The following is a 23263-nucleotide window of genomic DNA, read 5'->3' as shown; positions in this document are numbered from 1 at the left end:
TCTATGATACTGTGCACTGGTGCAAATCCTATTCTAGAATTGTACGCATTGTCTATGAGATGCACTATCATACCCGAACTTAGGGTCACTTCATAAACAAGTCTGTTCCAGAGGATAATAGAGCTATTAGGAGCAATCAGTGTCTCTTTATAAAGAGCTAATATTGTCAGGCGAACTAGGTTATACTCCTGGATAAAACCATAAGAGGAGAATCTAGGGAGAAGACAGAATGATACAGTTATTTGGATTTCTGTGTTTCATAATGATATTTGCTTGATTAATTTTATTTTAGGATGGATATCTGATGGGGATCTGAAAACTATTACTTAGACCTCAGAGGCTGGGAAGAAAGGTAAGGGTTGTTTTCTCTATAGGTAGGACTTTGTAAGATGCATACAACTACCTCTCTTCTTATGTAACTTGCCTGTTAATGTCAGAAGAGGTCACGTACCACTTACAAAAATTGTTATTCTAGTGCTGAAACCTGTCCCTGGAGCAGACTTGGACTTTTTTTTTGCTCCTCAAACAATCATTGATGTATATGTTTGTGTTCCTGGTGTCTTAATGTTTTCAGTAAATTATCTTCATTAATTACCTCAGAGTGGGTTTAAGCATACACTAATGACATTAACAGGTAACATCAAATTGAAGTGAATTGCATGCATCACTGGAAGTAGGAGGAGAAAGACTTGAGTTAGCTAATAAAAACTTAAATTAACAATGTGATACTCCATTTGGAAAAAAATATGCTCAAGTTTGAGGAAATATAATCCAAGGCTTAGATAAGCAGTGGGAGGTAAAGTGTGAGAGGCTGAAAGTACTTCTGGTCTTAATGGGAAGCAAATGCATTTTTTGCAGTGTGTTGGAGTTCTGCTTTTATACTACAAGTATTCTCTCATAAATGATGGCAGAAGGCTATGCTTGTTCTGGAGAGCCTAACTACAGAGTGAACAGTCTTGATTCTGGAGAACACGTGGTGTGGTTGTGGGTACCTGACCTCTCACTGACTTTTTTTTTCCCTGATGAAATGTTTGTGTCCTTAGTTCTGCATTTCTCATTTAAATTCATTTTTTTTTCTGACACATTGATTCTCTAGTGTAGGGCAGGGCCTTTTACATCTGCTATAGGTGGACAGACATAATGCAGACTAAGACTGGATTTGGGAAAGGCAGATGAGTCTTTAATTGGGACCTTCAAGTGCACAAGTTGTAAGTCAGTGTAAGTAGTACTATGTGAAACCCAATAGAATTTATTTACTTAAACTGATTTGGAGAGTAAACTGATTTGGAGAGTGATGTATTGTTTTTGCTGAATTACTAAATTGAAGTGACAATTTGAGAGGAAAAAAGTGATTAGTACACATCTCTATAGTCACTTGTGCTACCTAAATAGGCACTGCAAATGTGTTCTGTGTGTTAGATGGCAAACTCTCTTTGGAGTTGTCAGAGATGTCTAATGAAAATGTCTGCTTTGGTAGGTGGGGTAGTATATCTGCAACTTGTAGAGAAATGAGTGTCAGTAACCACCAGAATTATTTTTCCTTCTGTAGAAGATGACTGGCAAAGTATGGATACCCTTGGAAATTGTATTTTTTTTCTTCACTCCTCCCTCTGTGGACTGCTTTGGCTCTTGGGTAACTTCAAAGAGAACTTTTCTTTCTTTCCCTTAGAAACAGTTGCTGTGCAGCTTGGATGAGATACTGGCGTTATTTTTACAGCAAGGAGCACATTATGCTCTAGGGCAGATAAAAAGAAGAAGCTGTGAAAGTAAAAGGTGTTAGTAATGCTAAGTTTCCCTTGCCAGATGGAGGTTAAGAATGGTGAGCATTAATTGTGCTGCATTATTGAAGAGCAGCTCCTCTGCTAGGAAGAGGTTAGTGAGCTCTGTGGTGCTTCTACCTAGACGGCTCTTCGGTGCTTGAGAATCTTTACTCTGAGTCTCTTCAGCATTTAGGATGATTAAACTTTCTTTGTACATCTTGAAGATGACAAAGTGAAGTGTAGTATAGTGGTAAAGAGCTCTTATTTTTAGGGGGCTAATTGTGTCAATATCAGCCTGACACAGTATCATTCAGTTCATACTTGTTTGGCCCCTATTACAATAATATGTAGGTCCTCATCATTTGTAATTTATCTCCTTAAGCCTCAGGCAAAGCTAAATTGCCCAGAAAGGTCATGCATGGCCTTTCTGGTAAGGCATAGTCTCCAAAGTTTGAGGCTTTTTCTCACTTCCTACCATGCATCAGTTTACCAGAGCTCAGCCTGTGTGGTCTCCTGTCACCTGCATGCTTTTTCTTCTCCCCTATTTGGGAGTGCACTTTAAATAGGACATGAATTTTTTTTCCATGGAGAAACTGACAAATGACAATATTGCTGTTCTGAACAGGCTGACTACAACCTGATTTTTGTATCTGAAGTTCCTAAAGCTCATTGATACAGCTACAAGTAGCCTTACTGATGACAGTACACCACTGGGGATATCTGGGATGGTTACCTAATATGTTCTCTGCCATTGAATGGGCCTGAGTGAGGTACACTGGTGGTTTTTTCTCTTAAACTCTTACAAAACTTTGTATTACTTGTAGTTTTGGTCTCTTGCTACTGAGACTGACTTGCTACTGAGAGCGAAATTCTCTGCAGAAAGTTAAGTGTTCATGGTAATTAGGGTGCATGGATGCATGGGGAACGCATGCTTTGTGGTCTCCTCTGTGTTCTAGAATGAAACTTGGGAAATAAACCTGTTAGTCCTGGCTACATTTTTTTGCCGAGGTAAATATACATGCAATTGTCAATGCAGCTTAATTTCAGCCCATACTGGTAACTTATAAATGGCCACAGTACTAGGATAAGGCTTGTTAACAAGTAAAGCAATTCACTGTGGAGATGAATATCTCTTTCTAAATTAGAATTACATCACTGTGGTTATGGAAGTGTAAACAGCCCTGCAATCTATGTTCATCTGCACAATCCAAATGTAATGACGTGGCTGAAAGGCGTACTTTAGAGTGAGGGGACAAATATTTAAGACCTGTCTGAATGAGATTGCTCTATGTCTGGGTGTTTTGGCAGGGTTGTTACAAGATTTTGCTAGGAAAATTAGCTAGACTGTTTTTAGAAGCCATTTTAGAGTATATTTCACAGCAGACTGCAGATGTAATAGCATTAATTGCTACTGCTGAGAAATGCCTCGAATAAAAATACCTGTGTCTGCAGCACTAATAAACCCTTATTTAAAAATAAATACTTGAAATCTACTGAAACGTTAAATTGTTGCTAAGTGAATAACTTTATTGCCTTCCCTTTTTAAATATGTTTGAGGAGGTAGCTGGTTTCACTAGTTTTTAAGAAAAACAGCTATTGCTGCACAGACTAATATCTTTGCAAGGTTTACCAACCAAATATAACAATGCTTCTTATCTAAAGAGAGAGGGGCCACCATTCTGTATGTCTTGTTGATGCTATGTTACGGTCGAATTTCAGAAAAGAAATGAAAATACGGGAAAAGAGGTAACAAATGTAAGTTACGTAATCATCTGCCTGGAAATTCAGGTGCTGCCAGAATTCAGTGTGTAAACAGTGTGTTCTTAGACCTGCATAAATCCAGCAGTCAGTCTACAGAAGACTCTCCACTCAGTGCGGGGAGCTGTGCTTACCCAAACAATGGGAGCCCTTCTCTCTTTCGGTCCTGCCCCATGTTTCATTTGAGTTTGCTGTCTGCAAAAATGTACTAGAGGGTGTGGCTGGCTGACTTTTCTCATACTTTTCTTGTATTTACTGAGGCATGAGATAGTGCACAGCACTCTCACTGAATCATTTTTCTTTTAAGTACATAAACTCAGGTGGAAGGGTAGGGATGAGAGGGAGGATTGTCACCAGAGCTGCTGTTGTGAAAATCCTTTACTAAGTCATGCCTAACCCTGGAAGTGAGAGCTTTAAGAAGAGATGCTGAGGATATATATCATATAAAAGGACTAGCTGCTTGTACCAATCCTGGATTTTGCTCTCTGTCTATGCATCTAGAAATTGAGCAAAACAAAATCAGACTTTCAGACAGTAAATCTTTTCCTGGACTTGGGCCAAATCACTTTCTCTTGAAAACATACTGCAGCCAAAAGGTTTACGCTTCCATTAGACTATAAGATGTATTTCTCCCTCTTGACAGTACATGAATTCTTAATATGTCCGTATTAATAAAAAGTTCTGTTCTTTTGCAATTAAATCAGCATAGCTCTTAAAGATCTACTTTAATAATACTAACCACCTATTGAAAGCCAAGTCCTTTGTAGTTTTTGTTATTGTAATTACACCATGTTCAAAAATAGCAATTGAATGACTTGATTTTATGCTAATTAAAGCCCCAGACCTTTTCATTGTAAATTCAAATATAACTGGAAAGTACAATAATTAGCACATTATTGGTTGTATAATTTAAAATTATGTAAATTACATAGCTACTAAACTATTGTAAGTAGAATCTATGGCCAGTTTATTTTGAATTAACAGACAGCAAGTAATTCGTTATGTAAGGATATTTGGAGTGCGTAATCTGAAATACTGCTCAACTTTAGGAGCCCCTTTTCATCAGAAATGTCTGAATTTGAAAATAAAAAATTGTTTCTGGTGGGAAGATGTTTTGGCACAGATCACCAGCCCAGTGCTATACTGCTGGCTCCGCACTGAGGCCTGAAATGGAGGAGGTCAGGGGAATTGGCTGTAGTCCACTGAGCCCAAGTTGCCCATCCCTGGAAGTGTTCAATGCCAGGCTGGATGGGGCTTTGAGCAACCCGGCCTGGTGGGAGGTGTCCCTGTCTGTGGCAGAGGGCTCAGAATTAGATGATTCTTTAAGGTCCCTTCCACCCCAAACCTTTCTGTGACTTTATGCACCTCATGACTGTGCAGTGCTGGCATACAAGAGTGCTCGCTACTCTTCTGTTCTGGCCTTTTGTCCTGTGGATGTAACTGTGAGATTGGGGGTGGCAAAAATGGCTTGCTCAGTCTGGCATAGAAAGACCTTCCAGGGTAATGGGAATTCTTGACTGATCAGCTTTGGACAGTTTTTATTCTGTGCTGCTAATAGTTCCGTTCTGCTCTCATCCCAGATCTGCTGAATTTGGTGGTAGCTGCTTGTCACATGCACAGCACAGGATTCAAACCTAGGGGATGCTCAGAAATGGCAATTTCTGATAAAAATGAGAGGGGTTTAGGAACTCTTTGTCCTGCTGTGAAGTAAGTGGGAACCAGGCCTTTTATAGAATATTTCCTGACGAGCTACACCTATACAACTGGGCAGCTGAGATTACTGAATGGGAGTGGGTGGAAGATTTAGGTTTTGAGAAAGAATTGAGGTTTCCTGCATTGATTTGAAAATTCTCTACTGGCCTCATCAAGACCTAGCTGTGATGGGAGAGAGAAGTCCTGTTTAACAGAGAAAAGTGCTGTCACAGGTTATTGGCTAAAATTCAGCTTGTCGAAGATCATTGTAAATTCTGTGGAATATTGTCCCAAGGCTGTCTCCTAAATGCGTTAAGTCTGGATTAAGAGTACCTGCTAATGAACAAAGCTGCAGAACTACATAATGAAAAGAACTTATTAACTTGCTCTGCCAATTCAACTATTCAAAAAAAAAATATTAATGGGCTAAGTCTAATATGTACCAGGAGTTCTGGATTAGATATTGTCTGTGTGTATCTCTTGAACTTTGAGTCTGTATTTTCAACTCCTGGAGTAAAGGAAGCATATACTCCATCTTACCAAAAAAGCAGCTGCATGTTGTTGCCTGATCAGGATCTGCATCAAATTTATAATGTCCCCATACCAGTGCATGGATTCATTATTCTGGAACTGTGGTTTTAAGCAGGGTATGCCAGCCAGGAGATGCACCTATAAAAACCTCTTTGCACAGTCCTGGGTCTGGGAAGAGATGTGAGAAGTTGTCCCATGATGCTCTGTCGGTGCACTTACGATAACGTAGTTCCTTGTGTCAACAGCCACAGTTGCCAGAAAAAACATGCTGTTGAATTACTGATTTCTTAACTATTTTGCTAAGGGATAGGAAAAATGTGTTCCTTTCTGTGGGAAAGGGAAAAGGTCAAGTCAGCTTAAAAGTTGTAAGTAAATAGAGAGGATGAAAAAGAGAGAGTTGTCTTTAGCACATGATTTGTGAGTAAATCTGTGGAGTTGAGTCTTATTCTTCAAAATAGTACCTGGAGAGCAGGCAGAGGTTTAACTCTAGTAATGCCTTTCTTATCCATTATTCAAACTCCTCATCTCTTTTATAATAAATTGGTTTCACTTGTGGAAATGGTATTACAGTTCTTTGCAATCATTTTCCTGGTCATCAATTAATGATTCAGGCTTACCTGTGAGGCTGACACGTAGAGTTTAGAACAGTAAGGAAAAATATTATTGTAGTGGGAGATTAACAGATTGATTTTTCCTTTGTTCACTTGACATGTAAGAAAAGGAGGAAATCAACTGGACTAGCTTTGCATGTTTTATTCTGCAGAAATAGTGCTGCAGAGCAGTTTGAGCCACTCTGGTTTTGTTCTTTTTGTAGGTTTTTAAGTTTGTTTTTGCATCCTTGGTATCTAATAGAACAACTCTATCTGCATTTTTGTTTTCCAATTTGCCTCTAAACAGGAAAAATATATATATATTTGAAAGCTGCTTCCCATGAAATGGCATGTAATAGAGCTGTGGGAATTTGTTTATTGTTGTGTTTACTCGTATTGTGCAATTACCTTAAATTTTTGTTTATTTTTTATCATAAGCCTTTGTTTTCAAGCAGGAAAAAAATTCAATAATATTGGGATTCTTACTTCACTTACAAGTTATCAAAAAGGCTTTTTAACTTGTGAAAATTTGTTGAGCTTATAAGATCTAAAACAGCTCTTCAGTTTTATTTCTAAATGCTTCTATTTTCAATTGAACTATGAACATTCAGTTAGGTTTAGCCCTGAAGAACTTGGGTAGCTCTGCAGTTTCTTCTTATATTGTATAAACATTTTAGCGGTGTTTATGTGAAGAGGAAGGATACTAATAAGGTCTACTATTGGACGGGTGTTGCATGCGTGAAACCTCCCTCCTGCATTGTGCAAGGTCGATTGCTGCTTTGGAATGAAGCATGTTGGCTGTGGTTGCCCTGGCTTATGGCTGAGTTGCTGTGGCTGTGGGAAATGGGGCCCTCAGGGCAAAGACTTCATTGCCATCCCTTCCCTTTCTGCTCGTCTAGCTCATGCTGTGCTCCTTGGGGCTGGTAGAGTTTTCTGCTGGTGAAGAGCTTTGCTTGCCTCCGTCAGTTTAAATGGCCTACATGGTAAAAAGATGGGTGAAGGGAGAAGCTGAAGTGGATCTTATACTTTTCTATCTCACTGTTAAGTAAAGGGACATATCACCGCAAACCTTGGATAACAGTTAAAAGCTGTAACATTACCTTGTGTGCTGTTGAAACAATAATTTTTCTGGCAAGTATGGTATCTGAGATTGTGCTTATTGATTCATTTTTGTATCAAAAGAAGTAAACAGCTTAGTTCTGTGACAGAGGGCTGAACAAAGCCTTTGGGCATGCTTGTTCTTGCACAGTTGCTGATGGGGGATCCAGGGTATTTGCTAGGCTTGTCTTGGCAAAATGAACTGGGAGATAGAAACTTTCTTGCTTTGCTCATTTCTTTTCACAACGGAGAGGAGATGATGGAAAACATGAAGTCCCCCTCGTGTCTGGGTAATGGTTAATTACAAACCGTTTGAAAGACAAGTTGACATGCTGCTCACCTCTCCCTATCGGCCAGCAGACCGAGCTGGATGTGAATGCAGTTACACACGCTGTAATCTCTCCAGTGCGAGCCCTCTATAGGTGCTCTGGGATTCTTTTGCTGCTAGAGGCATCCTGGCTTCGCGGAATCTGTGGTGCTGAGCACTTTTCCCTGTGGAGAAGCTGCAGGCTGAAATAGTTTAGCTGCCTGTAGCATGAACTGTTTTTTATAAACTTGGCATGATTATTCTTCAGCTGTTGCTGTGGGCCTCTTTTTTCCATGTGCAGTTTGTGTATAATGCTGTGGAGAAAACGGAGGTGCATAAGGGCCGGTCTGTGCTTTTTGACTTGGGATGGGGAATAGACGTGAATGACACCTCTGTCCTGAGATGCTGGGTCTTCTGCTCCTCCTCTCCATGGCTCAGGAGCTTGATTTCTTCAAACCACTTCAGGATGATGTCAATGGCATGTGTTTCATGGTAAAGAGTGTTATTGGGATAACATTTGTGCTCTCATCTTAAAATACTAGCATAGCTTTTGGGCAGCAATCACTTATTAACTTTTTGTAGGGCTTGTGAGATTAGCAGTTTGCAGTTCTTTCAGTGCCTTGCTCACCACAAGCTCTTAATTTAGTATGTGGAAAAGAACATTTGGAGCCAGGTCAGTCCATGATGGATCAATTTTTAGGGCTGTGATTTCAAGGAGACTCTGGTTATTTAGCCTTCTGAAACTTGGCAAATGTTTGCTACTTAATTAGAAATTCCAGAAATTTGTAGCTAGGTGTCTGGTAGCTACATACTGAATTTCTTTGCAATGTGTCGGATTGTTTTCAGTAAGACCACTTATGTGCATGTGACACACAACTGACTGAAGTGTGTATTAAAATAATCTGTTCTTTCCTAGTTGTTAGGTGACTTTAAATTGTCTCTATCTTTTAGAACTGAAAAAGCAATAGTGTAATGCATCAGGGCTGTGGGGAGATAGCTAGCTGTTGAACAAGGGACTTTAGAAGCAAGCAAAGAGTGCTATCAGTCTGGTATATTATTCTGCTATACTTCCACATCAGTACTGAAATTGTGAGCAATAAATCATAGCCATGAAGTATCAACCTACAAGTGTTTGTAAGGCATTAATTCTCACACGTTCTTTCACATGGACTTCTAAGAGGAGCAGAGTCAACACACTCCTAATACTGATCCAGAAGACTGTGTCAGAGCTGCACATGCTTGCTGCCTAGGTGTAAATCACCCTTACCATCTGGTAAGGTACGGCACCTAAAGAACTTGTCATAGGCCCTTCTTGCAGCTCCTCTCACATCATATGTTTTGGCATCCCTGGTGTTTCTGTGGGTGTATATTCTCCCTTTGAGCTCATTGCAACTCTTTTTTTTTTTCTCCATGCTATAGAAGCAAAGGCCTTTAAGTTTGAAACCATATGATGGGCATCCATTCTGGACAAAGTTTACTTGAAAACATCAGGTATGTTAGAATGTCAGGCTGAACAGCCTGTCACAGAGGCATCTTACTACTTTGCATGCTCTCACTCGTGCATCTCTGGCGTCCTGACAAGACTGCTCTTGTTAGCCAATTGTGGAACTTACTTTTAGCTGCAAGCAATTTCTTTTGTCAGTGCTTTGCAGTTCCTACTGCTTGTGGGGGGAATTTTAAAGATAAAATAAATAATAAAAAAAGAAATAATTCCTGATGTCTAAACTTAATTTCTTCTACATTATAGGTCTCTTATTCCATGCTCACTAGAGGTGGGAGAAGAACAGTGCCATACTCTTCAAGCAGAGCTTTTTTCTTCCCTTTGTGTCTTTTTAAGAATAAAAATACTTATTTAGCTTTTTTACGTAGTTCATATTTTCTAGATTTCTGATCCTTCTTACAACTGTCTTACAGATTCACCTCTGATCAGGCTACTATTTTCTTAATAAATGATAACCCCAAAGTGGTAGTGCTTTGCTTTAGATTTTACTCAAATCTTATTCTTGCCTCCCTGTGTTTCCATACTGACGTTTTATGTGCAAGAAAAAACATTACAATAACTCTCCTGTACTCACTCTTACACTTGTTGTTTTCATATACTAAAATAAATGTTCTGTTAAATCCATTGTGAAGTCTGTAAGCAATTGTAAGTTTTAAAAAAAAAAAGCTTTTATTATTCTTATGTATTTTACAGAACAATGAATGATACTGGGATTTCCCTTTCTCTCCCTGTGCTCCTGAAAGTTCTCAAAACTTTAAACTTGAGGGGTCTCAGTGAACTTCCATGAAGTTTGGTTGCCCTCTCCAGTTCCTAAAGCGCTCCAGAGTAACCTTCACCAAGTACAGTTGATTCAACAATTAGTCTCTAGCATATATGTTTACCACCATTGAATTTTTGTGGCTCAAGTGAATCAGTGTTTCATTGAATTTCAGTGAGCCAGTTTGACTTCAAAAATGTGGGTTTTCTGTATGGACTCAACTCCAATTTGGTTTGTACGGAAATAGTATCTTGGTAAAAATGATAAACAGAAAAGTGATGAGTTGTGGAGGTGCCCAATACTGCTCCAGAGATGAGTATAAAGTGTGTTTTCCTTAACGTCTTTATTAATGATCTGTAAAGTCAAGTAAATGGTAGATTAAAAACTATGATGATAATAAACACAGAAACCTTTGCAAACACAAGGTAAAATGGGAAAAACGCTGTGGTACCTACAGAGCTTTGAAAAATAGGTAGGAAACAGGAAAATGGTGTTCTAGAAAAATCAGTATCACTAATGCTTATGATGCGGGAAAAAAAAAAAAGGAAATGGGATTATTTCATAGGAGCAAAATAATTTGCCTACCTATGCAGGTACATTTGGTCATATGGTCATATATTCCTGAACTAGTGATGCTGGAGAACATGAGCATTTTTGTTGCTTTGGTTTTAAACAACCAAGTAATTAAAAATCTGTGTTGCTTTGAAAATAATCTTGATACGTTGAAGCTGGCTGAGGAGAAAACCGTAGGTTTTATTCAGGGTTTTGAACTTTCTGTGGTTGACTTGGAATTTGCAGGCTTTGGCTAGTAATTGTGAGTTTTCTAGAGAGCTTCAATGTGGCAGTTTTTTTTGCACACCCTTCTCTCCCTCCCCCCTTCTAAAAAACTACAAAAAAACCCCCCACCCAATTAAAAAAAACAACACACAACCACCATGTGGATTCTGTAAATTCCTTGTTTAGTGTCTATCTGACCTTGGAGAAAGGATTTGTCTTTCTGAAAATGTGTTGTTGTTGTAATATTTCTTAGTTATCCTGGTACCTTAGACAGGACTTTGATAGTACAGTCTGTTAGATGACTAATCTCATGTCTTCTACGTGCTTCTAATAGTGACAGCATGTTTTGTGATTTTTTTTGAAGAGTTCATTTCAGTTTAGGTACAATTTTTCTAGGGTTTTTGGAAGCTGAATGAAATAGGTAAGTACTGACATCCTACCCGGTAATTTAGAAATTTTAATGAACACTAGCTTATATCACAGACTCCAGAAGAAATAGTAACATGCCACACAGAGGCCTGACTCTTCTTTTAGTGGGTATGTTAACAAAAGTAATTTGGCTAAACTAAATATACCTTTTAAAAATTTTACAGTGTTTAATACCTTAAGAGATACAAATTTCTGACAGTAAATCAGATTGTGCAATAAACTAAACTAATCATTATGGTAGCATCCCTTTTTCAGATGAAGCTGTGTCAGAAAACTGCATATTAAAATAAAATAGCAAAATGTTGAAAGACCGAAAGAGAAACTTCAGATTTGTAGTGACTGTTACTCAATTAGCTGAATAAGTATGTGAGTAGTGAATAAAGATGTGGTAAAGTTCCTTGAAAGTGTATAAATTTGCATGGTAAAATACTAAAATCTATTGGATCTTGTCAGTTTTTGTAGTGATGGTACATTATGAACAGAGTGAAGGGACATACTGAAAGCTGTTAACCTGGAATCTAATTCCCTGAGCTGTGTGGGCTTGATCAAGTAGCATTAATTTTTCATTATCATAATCTTCTCGTACTGTTTTTCACATGAGAGGAAGAAATAGTGGAAGAAAACTACAAATAAAGCCCCTAGAGTTTTCAGTATATTGCTGGCATGCAAAAAAAAAAAAAAAAGAGGGGGGTTGGGACAGACAAACTCTTTAGTCTTAAGACTATTTGGTTAGCTACTTCTTGAATTTTGCTACAAGTATTTCAAACTGCGTTGGAATTTTCCTGGTCTCATGCAGATTGGATATTCACTCTGCCTTAGAATTCTCCAGTGTTTATCAAATCTGAACCCAGGGTCAGGGTTTCTGGACTGCCATCCTGTCTCTGCTAGTCCAATGTACTGAATAATATGGAATAATAGAGGTAGCTCCTCTACTTCTGTAGCACTGGTGTTATGACCTGCATAAATGCATTTTTCTGCAGTGTCCCTTTTGATCTTCTGTACGGGATTACACAATTTAACTAATCTTTCCATAAGACCGCACTACCAGTTGCCTACGGAGCTTGAGCAGCATGAGAGATCTCATGGTTCAGAATGTAAACAACTCATCTTTCCTAGATCTTGTCTGGGAAGCAGCTGGATTTGTGACTGGTACAGGCAAGCAAGAAATGTCCTAAGTTCAGGAGAACTATGCTTGATTATGCTAGAGCTGAATTTGACCTGACTCTTCCAAATGGGTGAATTAATTACACAATGTCCACAAATGCGAAGTGAACTGCTGTGCCAGGGGATTTGGCTAGTGCAAATTCAGCCAAGCCACAAATGCCTACTGAAAATGATATTTTTTTCTTTCTGGTTCCTCAAATATTTTTATGAGTCTGGATTTCCTCCATCTTTGTTACATCTCTAAATTTCTTTCTATTCTTTTAGTTAATTTTTTAACAAAATGAAAATCAGTGGTCTTTATTTTTCCTAATGGGCCCTGTGGTAGTAAAATGCTGGCAATTGTGTTTCTGATTAGACTTTTGTTTTATTATCTAATTCTTTAAACCATAGTAATTATCTTCTGGTTGCTAACTAGTTGCTAAGAAGGATAGATTGTCTTCAGAGACGTTTCTGGGAAGCTGTCCAGTTTCTTGCTTGCCTATTTTAATCTCAAGCTTGTTGTTAGACGTATGCAATCTTATAGGATAATGCGTCAGACACAACAGTCCTGGTTCATTGGTTGGAAGACAACTGAACGCACATGCTTTCTGTGGAACAATGTCAACTAATATGCTTAGTACTTTGCCATCTCACTGGAGTTTCATTAAGTCATGTGGATTTCTGTTTTCACTAAGAGAAAGCAGGATAATAGTGCTACGTTGGATGCAGTGTAAAGATCATTAATTTGTTAACTAGGCTACTGGATTTGATGTAGGAGGCTTGATGAGCCTCTTAAAGGCTAAACAAATAAAATGAAAATTTCAAGGGTATTGATTGGGCATATTTTGATTATAGCATGCTGGAGATTGATTAGATGGGACATGGGATAAGCTAATGGCATTTTGACTAATTGGTTTTAGAAGTGAGAATAAGAAGTGTGGTTAAAAGAACAGCAATAGGGACTGAAGTGCATTTTGTAAGAATGCATCTGGCCACATGGCAGAACACAGGACACTAGCTCTAGCCCATTGGCTCAGGTAAAATGATGTGTGCTCAGGGCTAGGCTGTGCCTACCTGCCTGTTTCTCTAAACTGGGAAGAGAAAAAGCCATCTATTCTCCTCCCAGTGCAACTGATGCAGATGGCTTTTATAATAAACTGCAGATGTAATATTTAGGTGTTCTTAGCATTGGAATGGCTGCTTAACAGTAGGGGATAGTAGGGAGCTATGTGGCTAATCTGTGGTTAGGGAAAAGAAGAGAAGCAACCAAATGATTTGTGTGTGTATATATATATAATATATATACACACACACCAATATATATAAATGTGAAAATCAAGTGTTGCCTATTTATCCTGGTGTTACCATGGATAACTGCATATGCTAAATCTGCACCTGGGTCCTGCAGCTCCAGCTGTAAGGCAGTGTGTCTGCTGCCTATTGCGGCTAACGCTGCTGAACTGATAGGATTCATCCTCAAGTGTTCACTCATTATTTTGATGGAGATTTTCAGTTTTGTCTTTTTTCTTTTAATCTTGTATTTTCTACTAGGTTCTGAACTTGGAGCATAAATTTTAATACAGCTCTGGTTGAGTTGGGTTAACTTTTAAGAAAGTTCGATCATTCGGGCTTTGGGTGCTAGGATTTAGACTGAGGTTCTTCTGTACGATAATGTGCAGGCATGCATGCTGCCAGTGCATTTCTAAAATGATTTTTCCTAACACAGTTTCACTTGCTTTGTCTTTGCAGAGCTGCTTATTCTGCATATTGCATAATTTTGCAAGTTCTCCAACCATCATAAATCCTCTAGAATAACATAAGTAGAAGTAAAGCTTTTACTGTAAGGGCAAGCTTCAATTTTTCCTTTCTGTTTAAAGAACATCTGTATTCATATGAGAACTTTCACAATTCACTTTATTGTGACCTAGCAGTGGAGCCAAAACACTGCATTAATGGCCTTAGTGTGTGCTGTCATATAAGTTAAAATAATGTTGTAAGCTTAAAAATACAATGTCTTGATCATACCTTGCTTTGGGTGGTGGGTGTGTGCGTGTTCAACCAGCAAAAAAGTTATTGTGTTTACAGAGCTCCAGCTCTTCACTCACCTTTCAGTGTAGGGTGGATGTTAGAAATTGAAGGTGTCCAGGTTCTGTGCACATAAAAATCTTAGTTGAGGGTAATAGTTACTTTGGGCTTCCTACATCTACTGCTGCAAAGCTGAGAAACCATGATGCTCTAATCCTTTTTTTTTTCCTCTGGATACTGCACTGCCTTAAGTTTTATCAGGCCTGAGAAGGACCTGGGATTTCACTTTAGGATGAAGAACATCAGCTAAAGATTGAGGAGGGAAAAGCCTCCCTCCTCTTTACCCAAGTGGAACTTGAGTAAACTTGCTATTGGTAAAGAGCAAAAGTAACAAAGGGAAACCTGAAAAATATCTATTTTAAAATGGATAAATGCAAATATAAAACAGATAAAAAATACTTGTACATTTTCAGTTATTTTCTGTCTTTAAAAGTCAATGGTAATACTAAAAATTTATCTGTTCAAGAGAAAAAGTATCATTAGCAAAAGTCCCAAGTCACTTGCAAAGTCATTTGTTCCTGTAAAAACTAATGTTAAATGATTTGGAGAGGATGTGATGTGGCTGGATGTGTTCCATGGCTTTCTAATTACTAATTCTGAAGAAACTATGCTAGGTTTTCATTTGGCAAGGCTGAAAATAGGGAGTTGGATTGGGTTTTGCTTTGTTTCTTTCTCCAGAGGATAGATCTGTTGTTAATAAGTATCACTTAAGGGAATAGATAATATCTTTTGTTGAAGTAGTCATTCAGCAACTCAACTCCTCATTACCAGCTCAGTGAGTTAGTGCTTTCAGAAATGGCTAGCAATGCTGTATGCCTCAATTTCTGGCTACCCAATTTAAAAGACCATTAAAGGCCTGTTTTTTCTTTTTCCCTTCTCTGTCCCTTGCCCTGCCCAGGAAATTCTGATCATGAGCCTCCTAGAAATCTTAGTGAATGTAGAAAACTTAGTGGATGTAGAAAACTCAATGTGTGTAGCATTTGAGAGAATCCATCTCCGTCAGTGCTGCCAAGGGTATAAGGCACAGTCCTTAAATGTATTGATGACTAGTCCATGCCCTGAAATGATGTAGAAGGACACTTGATTTCCCAACTTTATGATAACTTTCATGAAATATTAAATGCTTGTCTGATGATTTACTCCTCTCTGCATAATGCAATTTAAATGAATGGTTTAGTTAATTATTTACACTGCACTGCTGATGCTATTTCTCTCCAAGTGCTTTCCAGCAGTAGTTGCTTCTGCTTATTACCAGGAGAGACTTTAAAAGGCAGATCCTGTCAAGAAAGCAGAATGATAACCTGTTTCATTTGTATCAGTGTGCTTAAAATACGTGTGCTGGGTAGAAAATACTGACGGGGCTGAAACAAGGAATTGAGGGGCTTAAAATCCCTGGGAGATCCAGGCTCTGAAACAAGAACAAACCCCAGGCCTTGCTGGGACTTGTGAGAGCGTACCTTCTAGGGCTCATCGTGGCCGTGTTGGCAGGATGAGAGGCTGAAAAGGGCAGTTCAGAGCATTTCTAAAGCAACAGCAGTGCGAGTAAAGAACATTAAAGAACCTGAGTAAGATGCCTGGGGGCGATGATCCAGCAGCGCTGCAGGACTCTAAACAGCCCGCGAGGTGGTTGCGGATAAGCTTTTGCTCCTGCAATCCTGTTTTAAGTGCGTAAGTCTGACAGCCAACAGAGAACTTGGCAGCAGTGGTGAGCGAGAGAGGCTGCCAGGGCTTTCTAAGGATGTGTGGAAAAGAGGGCCTTTGAGTCTTTAGGTCCCGTGGGGTCTGTGGTTGGGGATCTCCCTGGCTGTCTTGAAACCCACTGAAGTAAGCAGAAGAAAAGGAGAGTTGCCAGTGCCGTCCTGTCAAAGGCTCTGTTTACTTGACTCTGCTGGCTCCAGCAAGCAGGGCAGGAGAGCCCTGCAGCCCTTCTGTCTCGTGCAGAGCCTGGCCGGCTTCTCTCTGCAGGAGCTGGGGCAGTGCGCTGCTCTTACAGAGCCACGGTGGCAGCATCTTAGGCTTGACAGTAAGGAGAAGAGCAGGGTAACACATCTCACTCTGGATCACTTTTTCAAAAGGAATCCTCCTCAAGGGGAAGAACAATTGTAATTCCTACCTATCTGTCCAGCAAAGGTCAAAGGATGTTCAAGAGCATGTTTCTTAAAGCTAGCACGAAACAGCTTCTCAGATGGTGTAACTCAGGATAGTCAGGGTTTTAGGTGACCAAAGGCAAATTATACTAACAAAAAAGTGGGAGTTTTATTTAAGGAGACAAATCAAAGGAAAAAAGCCTTTATAAATACTCCCTAATGAGTGCTGCTGTAGACATAAGTGATTTTTTCTTATTATTGGAAAGTGAAATCTGATTTATATTCCCATCAATGTTGTTTAAAGTGCTTTTTAATTAGTTCATCTCTAAGAAATGCCACCTTAATATGATAAAAAGCAAGAGGCTTTTTTCTTTGATTTCACACACTCAAACTTTTTTTCAAAGACTAATTCAGTCCTTGACTACTTCAGATGGTTTGCTGAGTATATTCTTCTGTGAAATAGTCGTGAGTTGCATGGCTTTATTTACTTATTTATTTTTAAACCTCCAGGAGAAGAGGCATAAAAACTCCTCTTTGAACTGACACTCAGGGAAGGGCTTCTGCTGGGTGGCCGGGAGCTGGTGGTGGGGTTGGCATCTTGCTCAGTGTCATCGCTTGAGAAGAACACACCAGAGTCTTCTCAGATTCAGTGGTAAAAATTAGGAATAATCTCAGTTCATTTGATTTGCACTAGTTGTGGGAAAAGAATAGGGACCAGCCAATGAAGCTGATTAAGCAGTTTAATTACTGAGTTGGCTCCAATTCAATTGCTGACCAGATCTCTAACTGCTGATGCTCAGGGGTGTAGTAACATGTCTTGGGACAAGATATACTTCACTTTGTGAGCTATAGCTACTTGAAGAACAAAAATTATGCAGTAGGTTGTAAGAGATAAGGTGTAGCAATCTCTGGCCCAATTAGTATTAGGGGACCTTGTCTGCAGTACATCTGTTTACTTGTTGGCTCATTATCCCAACAGTCAGAGTAGGCCTACTACAAAGCATAGCACTAGCTCATGACTGAGGGGAATGCTGTTGGTTAATTTAATACTTTGGTATCTATCTCTATAACAAAACAATAAAAATACCGCCTTTTTTTTTTTTGAAGCTTTTCTAAGCATGGATGAGTTGTTAGGATTTGAACCATGCTGTGGGGCTTGGGAAACTTTCAGCCATGTAGCCCTTTTGGTCATCATTGGAGTGTTCTGGGTGAGAAGAGTCGGAGAGCAGCTTGGAGACACCATCAATGGGCTTATTGCCCATCTGGGGGCTTCTGATGCATTCCTAGGGATTTCTGTGCTAAGCCAGTTGCCCCTGGCTTAGCGATATCAGAGACATACCACATATCTGTGAATCTTACACTAGACTGACTTAAATAAACAGATGTATAGGACAGTGAGGGGTAGGAAAAACACCACAAACTTTTTCAAAAGCTTTTGGCATGAACTGAAGTTCTTTATTCTTTCCAAGAGTATCCAGAGTTGTTGCTTGAGGTTGCTCTAAGTTCTCCATATAAGCATCTATGAAATTCCTTTGTGCATTTAGATTTGGGATGCTGTAAATCCGCAGCACCCTGTCAACCCTGACACCTCCGTGCAATTAAAAAAAAAAACACTGACAAGAGACTGAGCTTTATTTCAGTCCCTGTGTATAATGTAACCTATTTTCTTAAAATAGGTTACAACAAAATTAAAGGTTCTCATACATCAGTGCTCCTTGCTCCCATCCGTGACCACCCCTATCAAGCAGTCCGATAAACAGAGAATGGGTGCAGGTATGGGAATGCCCATACCTGCTTCTTGCTCACATGCAGATCCCCTTTCTGTGCAGCCATCCATCAAGAACTGCGTTGGCAGTGACAAGCGGTATGCTATTCATAGAGCTGTGGCAGGTGTAATCTGCAGGAGTGCAGCTTTGAATTTACTCATGTGTCTTACAGAGCAGATCATGAACATCATTAGCAGAACTGCTCCTTAATAAGTACAAGCCCATCCTCTTGCAGTGTTAACTGCTGCAAGTCATAAAACTAAATATAGTGTTGCAGCAGTACATAAAAACATTGAGGTCTTGTATAAGAAGAAATGAAGCAAGAACATGAGTGAGATTCAAAGGTGTCTGAACTCCCTGAGGAGAAAATGAAATACATTGAACCATGATTTCAAGTAATCTGGATCTTCTAAGACTATTTCCACCACTCTTGAATTTCCGTTGTTTGTTTCCTTATCCGCTCTTCTCTCAATTATTAAAATCCAATTACTGTTTGTTTTTAAAAATTATTTAAAATTCAGAATGAAACATAAGAGATACTGAACAGCTGTGTCCATCACATTTTTTGGTACCTTATTAAAATTCCCATTAGTTTTTTATACAACTGCTAGCTACCTCATTTTCTTCAGAGGAATTCACTTCAAGTTGTGTGCATTTATATATGAGATGGAGAAAATCTATTTCTCCAGTTCTGTGTGCTGTGAGAGCCATTAGGCTTGTCCTTTGGTTGAGGGCACTGGCAAGTTTTTATTCCGGGTGGCTGCTCAGGTCACTGTGACTTTCAGAAATGGACCTGATTTGCATTAGAATATTTAATTTGCAGTGCTGTATCATTACACTTGTCTGCGACTGAGGGAACAGGATTAAAACTACACCAGAACTCTTTTCTAGTATGCCTTTATGAAATACCTCATTTTAAAGTTAGTGTGGGCAAACCACCATCCCCTGGCTCAGGATCTGTGCGGTTTTGTTTGTGGGTTTATTTATTTGTGTGTGGTGTTAGGGAGCTTGGATTTTTATTTTTGCGTTGAAGCTCCATGAGAAATAGCATTATAATTCCCTTCCTGTGGCATCCAAAATTTAGACTTTTATATCCTTATTGTCATCTTTCTTCCTGTTCAGGGGTGGACTGGTTTTTGGAGGGTGTTCTGGCTTCCACCGCTTCTGTAACACTTGGCTGGAGGGCTGCCATTATGCTACGGAGCGTATAGCAGGGTTCTCTGCACCTCCAGACATGCTTAGGTCTGCTCCCACAGACCCAGTTTTCTTAAAAGCAAAACAAGATTGCTTCCCTGAGGAAAGCTTATGGTCTCATGTCTGGCAGGGAGGTGAGGTCAGATGCCAGCCACAGTGGTGGTGTTGCTGCTGCAGGACTGATGTGCAGGGCCGAGTACGTACACGTGTGTCCTGCTCCTGGCTGGGGAGTGCAGTCTGTGGTGCAAGCTCCCAAGCCTGGAGATGGTCTTTAGTGTGTCCTCCAACATGTTCAAAGCTTCTTAGCATTGCTGCCGGTACTGAATTTAGCTGCCCCAAGTGGGAGGTCCGTAAGCTGTATATGCTATGGTAGGGAAAGGGAGAGAGGGCAAAGGCCGGTGTTGGGGTGGATGTTTGAAGTGAGAAGCCTGTAGAATGAGGCTTCTGGGATATGGTTCTGTATGCTAGGGACATGATGGAATAACATAACAGCCCCCATGGCCATTCCCTTGTCCTCTGCACAAGAGCTGCTGTGGTTCTGTCCATCTCCCGGTAGCCGGTGTGGCCTCCAAAAGTGGTGGCACAAGTAACCTAAAATGGCAGGTCTATGGCAGGAAAATGTCAGCCTTTTCCTGCTACGTTGACGTATCCTCCTACAAGCCCACTGGTGGTTATTTGTTTCCAATCCTGCAGCACAAGGCATTGCCCAAGTTCTTCATGAGCATAGCAAGAGACAGTAATAAGAGGGGCAGGGATTTAGGTGAAGGTTAGGTGGGGCTTTTGCCTAGAAGCAAAGGACCTAGCTTTAATTTCAAATTGAAAGGTGATTTTGGGTAGAGCTGAGGGTTGTAATTACAGTTTATGTGGAGTTACTGAAATACAAAAGTGCAACCTCTTCTTAGTGTTCCTTGAGAAGGAGCAGTACTACAGGCCTTGGCAGGGCTGCTGTGGAGTTCAGTGCCTCTTGTCTGTCAGCCTGTTGCTTGTTGCTGTAGTGAGTCCCTCATTGCTAATGAGACCGATGGCAGTCTTAACATGGGGATACACAGAGCAGTCACAGGATCCCACAAAAAATTCTGCCTCTCTTGGCATGATTCAGTCTGTGGTGCTTTTGCCATTGAAATATTTCTGTGCTCAAGGCTAGGCTGTTTCTATTCAGTCACCTGTGCTTTCTTGCATATTCATGCTCTGCTGTAGTCTGGTTGCATCTTAAGAATGCAAAGTAGTTGGCCAATGCTGGAAAAGTCTGTTGCAGTTTCGTTTGACTTTGCAGCATTTGGACAAACTTTTATCTAACAGGAATGGATCAGCATTTGTTTATCTTTACCACTTCTTTGGGTAGAGGAAGTCCCAGGGAATTTCTGTGCTATAGTTATTAAATGGATTATTTGTTGTTATTTATAAGCCACTGGAGACCTCAGCTGAGATGGGAAGTTGAGAGCAGAGAAGTAATTCTTATTGGTGCAGGATCAGAGACTCTGGATTGATGCTTTCAGAAACATGTTGACACCTAATTACCTCTTGAAATTTGAAGTGGGTGGCATTTGCACATTTGTTTGCTTCTGAGTGCTTTACCACTGTACAGGATTTTTGAAAAGCACTTTCTTGCATTGATTGGTTCTTCTGCTCAGCCATTACCAAAGTGACTGATTTGGAGATCATGCCATGCATTTTTAAAAACTTGAGAACCTCAGAAATCCTAAATCTTGCTCCTCTGGTTCCCAGTCTAAGGTCTTGTCTGTAAGAATATGCTTTCTCAGTCTTAGAATCATAGAATCACAAAGGTTGGAAAAGATCTCCAACCATCCCCCTACCACCAATATTGCCCATTAAACCGTGTCTCTAAGCGCCATGTCCAGCCTTTCCTTAAACACCCCAGGGACTGTGACTCCACCACCTTCCTGGGCAGCCTATTCCAATGTCAGGTCTGCAATTGCTTTTTATTAATTTGGCTGATATTTCAAGGTTGCCTAATTCTTCAGTTTCAAAAGCCTCATTTTTTTGTTGATGACACCATGCTGCTATAATAGCAGAACAGAATGCATTGGTAGTCAGCTGTTGCGTTCATTACCAGTTCGCTTTAGTTGGTTTCACAGTGCTAAAACTTTCCTTTTGTAATGTATTACATTAGCTTTTCTTACAAGCTCAAACTTGCGATGATGTAAGTAGGCTGGAGTGGAAACTGATGGTCTGCAAGAGCTCACAAGCATACGGGCAGCTGTTTGGGAAATGTTTGAAAACTTGGCATGTTCAATGTCTGACCTGAAACGTTTGTAGTGTATAGTCATATTATTAGTGGTATTATTATTCCATTTAAGCTTAACCTCCACATAAAGGGAAAGCTAAGAGAAATTGTATCTGCTTGAGGGGACCTCTGACAGTACGCATTGCTTTAAAATTGCTTTTCATTACGGCATTATTAAAGTCAAAATTTAGTATAAAGAATTTGAAATTAAGGACATTTAGCAGCAGGAACATAAAGAGTCAGGGGGGAGAAGGCATTTATAATATAAATGATGATGGGCAGGATATTTTGCATGTGCCACTAATTAACAACTGTGAGGTGGCCCAGGACGGGGCCTGAGCACAGAGGAAGACAAAAGTCCAGATGGCAGGCTGTGATCCAGAAGTGCAGGGCATCAGACTGTTACAAGGTGACTGCAGGGTGAGAACGGAGACTTTTTTTTTTTTGTTAGAGCAAATGCTACAAGAGAAACTTCATGGGGTGGTAGTGAATCAGCTGCACAGATGAAGGATAGACCTAGCTTTAGAGCTAAGTATAGATCCTGCTTTGATCCCAAGGTTTTGTGACGTGAGTGGACCCTGGGAGATATTTAACTGCTTGGAAGAGAAAAGTGAAAGGTGTTTTGTAAGCAAATATGAGGACACTAATATTTTAATTACCTAGTGCGCTGAACTGTTTCTAGTCTAGGGGTGATGCTGTTAATCCCTGTGTGGATGTGTAGGGAGTGCTGTACTATGGCAGGGTCGGAGCCCTGGAGGCCGGGGAGGGTGTTAGCAGGTGGAGGTGGCACGGAGACCAAGGATCCTCTCCAGCAGGCATGGGAACTGCATCTCCTGTGGCCTGTGGGGCTGGGGAAGGGGAAGAGGTTGCCCACAGTTCTCTACTGTACCTTTGCAAGCGCAAGCTTTTCCTTTTTATAGCCTCTATCTCATTCATCATTCAGTACCCGCTGTATCTCAACACTGCTGTCAGGTGCAACACTTCTTGGTTAAGCAAACCTGTAGAGCTCAGCACCACTGCCACTCAGAGAGATAGCTGACCCTACAAGGAAAAGCTGCGGAATGGAGCCATAGGATGGGGTGTAACCAGGCTGACAGACCCAGCATATCAGTACTCGGTGGAACGTTGAGGTCTTTTAAGTCTAATTCATGAAGTGCATCAATTTTTGATGTAAGGTCAAAAAACTTTTAACAAAAGTTGAAACACTGCTGACTGTGGTGTGTGTGAGGTCAAGCTTCAATATCTAAAGTTCTTCATACAGACTGTGATTTGCATGCAAAATACAGATCTATAGAAGCCTTGCAAATAACCAGGAAGAAAGGTCACAGGATATATCTTGTTGCTAATGCTGTTTGACATGGTTTACAGGTAGACGTTTCAGCCTCTGTACTGGATGTAGAAGAGAATCTTTGGTGGTTGGTACTGATTTGTCCTACCTAGAACTAAATTACAGTCTCCAAATGTGAAATGAGCCTTCTTAGGCCATATTGAATTTCATATGAAAATTCTGGATCTCAATTTATCCATTGTAATTCTATAATAA

General features: G+C 40.0%; 1 long non-coding RNA gene across 1 annotated transcript; it reads left to right on the top strand.

Moving 5' to 3' along the window:
• The first annotated feature begins 254 nt into the window (after positions 1–254).
• On the top strand, positions 255–9843 carry LOC106048366 (uncharacterized). Its single transcript, XR_001214152.3, has 3 exons — positions 255–352; positions 9156–9227; positions 9484–9843. It is a non-coding gene; the product is annotated as an uncharacterized lncRNA (long non-coding RNA).
• The last annotated feature ends 13420 nt before the right edge of the window (positions 9844–23263 follow it).

This window comes from Anser cygnoides, chromosome 3, assembly GCF_040182565.1.
Source record: "Anser cygnoides isolate HZ-2024a breed goose chromosome 3, Taihu_goose_T2T_genome, whole genome shotgun sequence".
NCBI classification, from domain to species: Eukaryota; Metazoa; Chordata; class Aves; order Anseriformes; family Anatidae; genus Anser; species Anser cygnoides.
The sequence above is the reverse complement of the archived record's forward strand: the minus strand, read 5'-3'. Positions and strand labels throughout refer to the sequence as shown.